This window comes from Saccostrea cucullata, unplaced genomic scaffold (genome assembly GCF_032062105.1).
Source record: "Saccostrea cucullata isolate Sc308-1 unplaced genomic scaffold, CSIRO_AGI_Scuc_v1 ctg1231, whole genome shotgun sequence".
NCBI lineage: Eukaryota > Metazoa > Mollusca > Bivalvia > Ostreida > Ostreidae > Saccostrea > Saccostrea cuccullata.
In genome coordinates, this window is record NW_026921857.1 from 67,793 (window position 1) to 75,000 (window position 7,208).

Consider the following 7,208-nt stretch of genomic DNA (forward strand, 5'->3'; position numbering starts at 1 on the left):
GGGAAAACTTGGAGCACACCGACATCTTATAAAATTGATCATTAGTTATGAGGAAATGTGCTTTTTTTAAAAGATAGGATCAGATTTAATTATACAGAGTGTTACTTTGAAGGCTATCTGTGGTATAAAAACCTTGGCAACCATTGCCAACCAAAATGAAATATCATATTTTGTTCATGGTATATGTTTCAAGGCTCTTTTTTCTATTATTTGGTAACATTTCATCCTATAATTGCTTTTTATTTTTACGTGTATGACTTTATAAAATTCAATGAATATTTTTTTTACTTTTGAATACTTTGTTACCATAGTAACGTATGTAATAGTTGATTTACCAAACATGTTTTTCATGCATTTGAGACATCTGACCTTCAACTTTTGGAAACAGTCATTGCCAGTTGTTTGCTTTGCCGCAAATGTTAACTATGGGGCTCTAAACATGTTAAAAACTGCCATTTTTCGAACTTTAAGACATGTTGCCATGGTAATATATCCTGATTTCAGTTTAGGGTATCAATGACTTTTATCATAGAGAGTTTGGAGAAATTCTGAGACTATGCGTGCCACAGCTCGTATATAAAATTTCAAATCATTACAGAGAATGGCTCTTAATTGGCATCCATGATATCTAATTAGTAAGATTTTGTTTTATTTTGATATGAAAAAAATGTTTCTTAAAAACAGGTCTGAGTAACTGGTGTAACTGCTAGGTCAAATCTAAATCTATTTATTGTGAATTTCAGTCCTCATTTTAATATCACATATGTATACTTCTTAAATGTATTAGTTTAATGGACCCAAATCATTTTTTCAAATGAATTATTAACTGTTGTTACGGTAATATTCAATTAAAAATTATATGTAAATTTCTGAATGTTCTGTTCATATAACAAAAAGCTATTTCATGCACTTAAATTTAAATATTCATAAACGTGGTGGATTATCTCTAAAGTTAACAGATTTAGGTCAGGACAAAGGCTTTCTGCGAACTTGCTGCTTGTACACAGGAATGTGCCAAAACCATAAGGATATTGTTTGCTGCAAGTTAGCAGCAATGTTTGCCGCAAGCTTTCCTTATTTGGAAAATCCAGTGTTTGCTGCAGACCTGTAGCAAACCTCGTTTGTATGGTAAAATGTTTGCTGCAAGCTTGCTGCAAACACAAAAGGCTTTGTATAGACTGTCGTGAGTTCTTGCTACGTTGCCGCAAGCTTGCAGCAATGTTTGCTGCAGATATTTGCAGGAAGGCAATATTTTTGGTAAGGGAAATGCTACTCACTTTCTTCACAAGATCTCATGGTACAAACGATGCTTCCGTCTAAACGACATGAGCACACGTTACATCCATCATCGGCAGGAAAATTCTCTCCAATCTTAATCTTTCTGCCATCATTTGCAATACATACTAAAACAAGTGGAAGTTGCAAAAATTTCTGGTGTGGAATTTACAGCAGGATTAAATGGAGGGTTTGATAAGGTGGCATATTTCTGCCCCCTACATGCAAGATAAATTATGTCAAAATGTAAGAAAATAACTTCAACATGCAATATTATGTTGACATGCAATTTACAAATCTTTAAAGGGAGTCTGATTTTAATATGGGTAAAATCAACCACGTTAGAATGACATCATAAATGCAAGATGCAACATAGTAATGACAAGATATGGTTTACTAATGTCAAGATACAATTTACTTATATAAAGATGCAAGATCATTATGTAGACATGGAACTTATGTATGAGAACGTGCAAGTAAATAATGTTAACATGAAAAATGCTTATGTTAACATGCGAGATGATATGTAGACATGCAAGATATTTATTTTCACGTGCAAGATTATAATTATAACATTCTACTTATATATGGTAATATGCGACTTATTTATGTCAACATGCGAGTTACATTTTTAAAAACATGATATTTACATGTATGACAACATGCAAGATATATTTCTTCATTTTTTGGGGGATAAGGAACTTTAGAAAGATTTAAAAAAAAAAAAGAAACCTAAAGACCATATTCCCGCAATGTATGTTGGATGAAACACTGTATGAAAGCTTTTAAACATTTAATTGGCGTTGATTCTGCGGTCCCAACCAGATAACAAAGGTTCAATAAATGCTACTCACCTTCTTCACAAGATCTCATGGTACAAACGAGGCTTCTGTCTGAGCGACAGAAGCACACGTTACATTGATCACGTGCAGGAAAATTCTCTCCTATCTTAAACCTTCTGCCATCATCTAGAATACATACTAAAACAAGAGGAAGTTGCATATATTTCTGCTGTGAAATTTACATCAGAATTAAATGAAGGGTTTGATATGGTGGCATATTTCTGCTCCCTACATGCAAGATAAATTATGTCAAAATGTAAGAAAATTATGTTAACATGCAATATTATGTAGACATGCAATTTACAAATCTTTAAAGATAGTCTGATTTTAATATGGGTAAAATCAACCACGTTAGAATGACATCATAAATGCAAGATGCAGCATATTAATGACAAGATATGGTTTACTAATGTCAGGCTACAGTTTACTTATATAAAGATGCAAGATAATTATGTAGACATGGAACTTATGCATGAGAACATGCAAGTAAATAATGTTAACATGAAAAATACTTATGTTAACATGCGAGATGATTTGTAGACATGCAAGATATTTATTTTTACGTGCAAGATAATAATTATAACATTCTACTTATCTATGGTAATATGCGACTTATTTATGTCAACATGCGAGTTACATTTTAAAAAACATGATATTTACATGTATGACAACATGCAAGATATATTTCTTCATTTTTTGGGGGATAAGTACGGAAACGTACGGAAACGTATAACCGCCTCGTGTTGTTGTATTAGAACACGATATTATGATATAAAAATGTTGTCAAATACAAGTACTTCAAGGTTTGGCGACTTAATTATGACAAGAATCTCTGATGAATAATACTTTTCTGATATATTTTAGACGCCTTTTACACTTTGATATATCCAAGTTGAATTCCTATACGTTGCACTAAAATTATGTCGCTAAAATTAAATATCGCAGAAATTAGTGCAATATAACATATATGAAAAATTCGCTTAGACGACTCGATTTAATCAAAGAGCAAAATTCAACAAAATTAGAATGTCTTGTAACATCAGATTTATTAATAATCACTGTTGTATTAAATCGATGAGTGTGTGCTTTTTTAAGGACCCGAGCCACTCTTTGAAAACCGTAGCTACGGGCCTGATTTTCATTCTCCGAAATTGATTTAATTTTTAAAAATCTAATAATTAACACTGTCTAAATGATTTTTTTTCGCAGAATTAATTAAAAATGAATAAGCAGTTTTTACAGTGTTATAATTGTTTATATATTGTTTATATATTTGCTTTTTAAATGTACTCAAAGAACAACTTCATAATATATGTTTGTATAAATTATAACATAAATCTGAATTTATCAAATAAATCAAAGCACGATTGGGGTGAAAATTGTGCCTGTGACAGCACTAACTAATGAGCTTCTGTGTTATCTTTAGAAAGAAAGAGGACAAAATGCAAATCATTTCGTTCATTTTATCAATGAGCTACACGTCATGTTAAAAAATACATAAGAATATGTGCAGACGTACGCTCGATTTTTTTCCAATTGAATTATCATAGAAAATATACAACTTTCTCTTTTAATTTTGAATTTTTAATAGTTTGAGGTCATATTTAACAATGCATGACATCACATCAAACGAAAATATTTGATGCATATATTTTTGCATATGTTCTCCAAGCTAAGAACATGATTAAAGATTTCGTTATCATAGTTTGAATAGTACACGTATTACCAAATATAGTGACTGTCCTTTGAAGCAACATTCATGAGATTTATTATTTAGGGAAGAGCCTGCAAGGATACTATAACTATTTGAATTATTTTATTTAAATCAGACATCAATTCAGTGCAATAATGTTATATTAAGGATGAAATTCATTTTCTCCTTGTATGTCCTCATCTTAATGTACAAAGACTTGAACTCATAAATATTCGTAAAATTAAATGTAAAAATACTCAGTCTTTATCTTATGATAATCAATTTTATAGGCTCATGACTAATGAGGACCCTGTCATCCTTAGATCACTTTGCTAGTATAATGTACTTAATTTTTTGCCTTTGACCCAATACATTTATATACTGAGTATATACATACATTTTTATTAATTGCTCTCATTATCACGAATGTTCTATAATTGGATCCTCCTCCTTCTTTTGTTTGTAAATCTTTTTTGCTCCTTCAAGGGCCCAAATTGGACTGATAAAATCTTGTATTTTGTATAAATCTTATGTTACATGTCGTTCAAATTACGTAGAAACGTATAACCGCCTCGTGTTGTTGTTTTAGAACCCGATATTATGATATAAAAATGTTGTCAAATACAATTATTATAAGGTTGGGCGATATAATTATGACAACAATCTCTTATGAATGCTACTTTTCTGATATGTTTTAGACGACTTATACGCTTTGATTTATCCAAGTTGAATTCCTAAATGTCGCACATAAAATAATGTGTGAAGATTAATTCGCTAAAATTAGATATCGCAGACATTAGTGCAATATAACATATATGAAGACTTCGTTAAGACGACTAGATTTAATCAAAGAGAAAAATTCAACAAAATTCGAACGTACGACTTGCAACATCAGATTTATACAAGCTTAAGATACAAGATTTTATCAGTCCAATTTGGGCATTTGGGGGAGTAAAAAGATTTACAAACAAAAGAAGGAGGGGGATCCATCGGATAGAACAAATATGATCTTACATATAATGAGAGCAGTTGATAAAAATACATACATGCATTGTATATGTGTTAATATAAAAATATTATAGTCAAAGGCAAGGAACTGGGAAAAAAATACATGTATGCGTATCAAAATATCCTCAAACAAGGTAGATAATAAAGGAATCTAGCGAATGATCTAAGGATGTCAGGGTCTTAATTAGTCATGCGCCAATAAAATTGATAATCATAAGAAAGAGACTGAAAATTTACTCTATAATTTACAATTATGTGTACATTGATAAAATGAATGAAATAATTTGCATTTTGTCCTCTTTCTTTTTCTCAAAAGTTAGTGCTGTCAAAAATTTTATATTCCCCAATCATGACGTGAATCAGTAAATTCAGATTTATTTTATTATTAATACAACTATATACATTTTATGAAGTTGCTTTTTGATTACATTTAAAAAAAAGCATATACAAAAAGAATTATAACACTGTAAAAACTGCAAATTTCTTTTTGTTTATTCTGAAATTTTAAATTTTTATTTTTAAAAATAATATTTTTTTTGAAAATCAATTTCGGAGAAGAAAAATCGGGCCCGTAACAACAGTTTTCAAAGAGTGCCCCGAGTCCTAAGAAAAGCACACACTCAGAAAAAAGGGGAAGGCGTTGTCTAGACATGCACTAAGAGCCTGCAATTAGTGCTATAACAATTTTAATTATTTTACTTAAATCAGACATCAATGCAATGCAGTACGTTATATCTATAAATCTGATGTTACAAGTCATTCACATTTTGCTGAATTTCCTCTTTGTTTGAATCTAGTCGTCTACACTAAGTCTTCATATATGCTATATCGCACTAATGTCTGCGATTTCAAATTTTAGCGGCTTAATTTTTACACATTATTTTATGTGCGACATTTGGGAATTCAACTTGGATATAACAAAGTGTATAAGTCGTCTAAAACAAATCAGAAAAGTATTACTTATCAGAGATTGTTGTTATAATTATATCGTCAAACATTAAAGCAATTGTATTTGACAACATTTTTATATCATAACATCGCGTTCTAAAACAACAACACGAGGCGGTTATACGTTTCCGTAGATAAGGAACTTTAGAAAGATTTTTTAAAAAAAGAAACCTAAAGACCATATTCCCGCAATGTATGTTGGATGAAACACTCTATGTAAGCTTTTAAACATTTAATTGGCGTTGATTCTGCGGTCCCAACCAGATAACAAAGGTTCAATAAATGCTACTCACCTTCTTCACAAGATCTGGTACAAACGAGGCTTCCGTCTGAGCGACAGAAGCACACGTTACATTGATCACGTGCAGGAAAATTCTCTCCTATCTTAAACTTTCTGCCATCATCTAGAATACATACTAAAACGAGAGGAAGTTGCATATATTTCTGCTGTGAAATTTACATCAGAATTAAATGGAGGGTTTGATATGGTGGCATATTTCTGCTCCCTACATGCAAGATAAATTATGTCAAAATGTAAGAAAATAACTTCAACATGCAATATTATGTAGACATGCAATTTACAAATCTTTAAAGATAGTCTGATTTTAATATGGGTAAAATCAACCACGTTTAAGACTGACATCATAAATGCAATATGCAACATAATGATGACAAGATATGGTTCACTAATGTTAAGATACGGTTTACTTATATAAAGAAGCGAGATAATTATGTAGACATGCAACTTATTTATGAGAACATGCAAGTAACTAATGTTAACATGCAAAATACTTATGTTAACATGCGAGATGATTATGTGGACATGCAAGATATGAATTTATTTTCCCCTGCAAGATAATAATTATAACATGCTACTTATCTATGATAACATGCGACTTATTTATGTCAACATGCGAGTTACATTTTTAAAAATATGATACAGTGTATTTACATAATTTCAACATGTAAGATATGGCTCATATTTCACCCACAGAGTGCCATGGGTAACGAGTTTGTAGTGACCTTGAACCATGTTTGTAGGTCAATGGTCAAAGTCATAGCAGAATTATTTTAAAAATCCTTGTTCGGAGCATATCTTCTCTCTCCTTGACCAAATCTGGCTCATACTTCACCAAGAGAGTGTCTTAAGGTAACAGGTGTGCAGTGACCTTGAACCATGATTCTAGGTCAAGGGTCAAGGTTATAGCAGATTTATATGAAAAATCATTGTTTGGAGCATATCTTCTCTCTCCTTGGCCCAATCTGGCTCATACTACACCCACAGAGTGTCTTTGGGTAATGGATGTGCAGTGACCTTGACCCATGTTTTTAGTTCAAAGGTTAAAGCAAAATTATATGAAAAATCTTGTTTGGAGCTTATATTCTCTCCCCTTTGTCTAATGTGACTCATACGTTACTCACAGAGTGCCAGTGGTCAATTA

At 31.4% G+C, this 7,208-nt stretch overlaps 1 long non-coding RNA gene across 1 annotated transcript in view; it reads right to left on the reverse strand.

The window, feature by feature from the left end:
• Nucleotides 1–2,198: 2,198 nt before the first annotated feature.
• The window catches only part of LOC134260826 (uncharacterized), a 16,449-nt gene continuing 11,439 nt past the window's right edge, over nt 2,199–7,208 (reverse strand). The window contains exons 3-4 of the long non-coding RNA XR_009990645.1: nt 6,060–6,182; nt 2,199–2,255 (exon numbers count right to left, since the gene is read on the reverse strand). This is a non-coding gene — a long non-coding RNA (uncharacterized LOC134260826). The remainder of the gene's footprint in view (nt 2,256–6,059; nt 6,183–7,208) is intronic.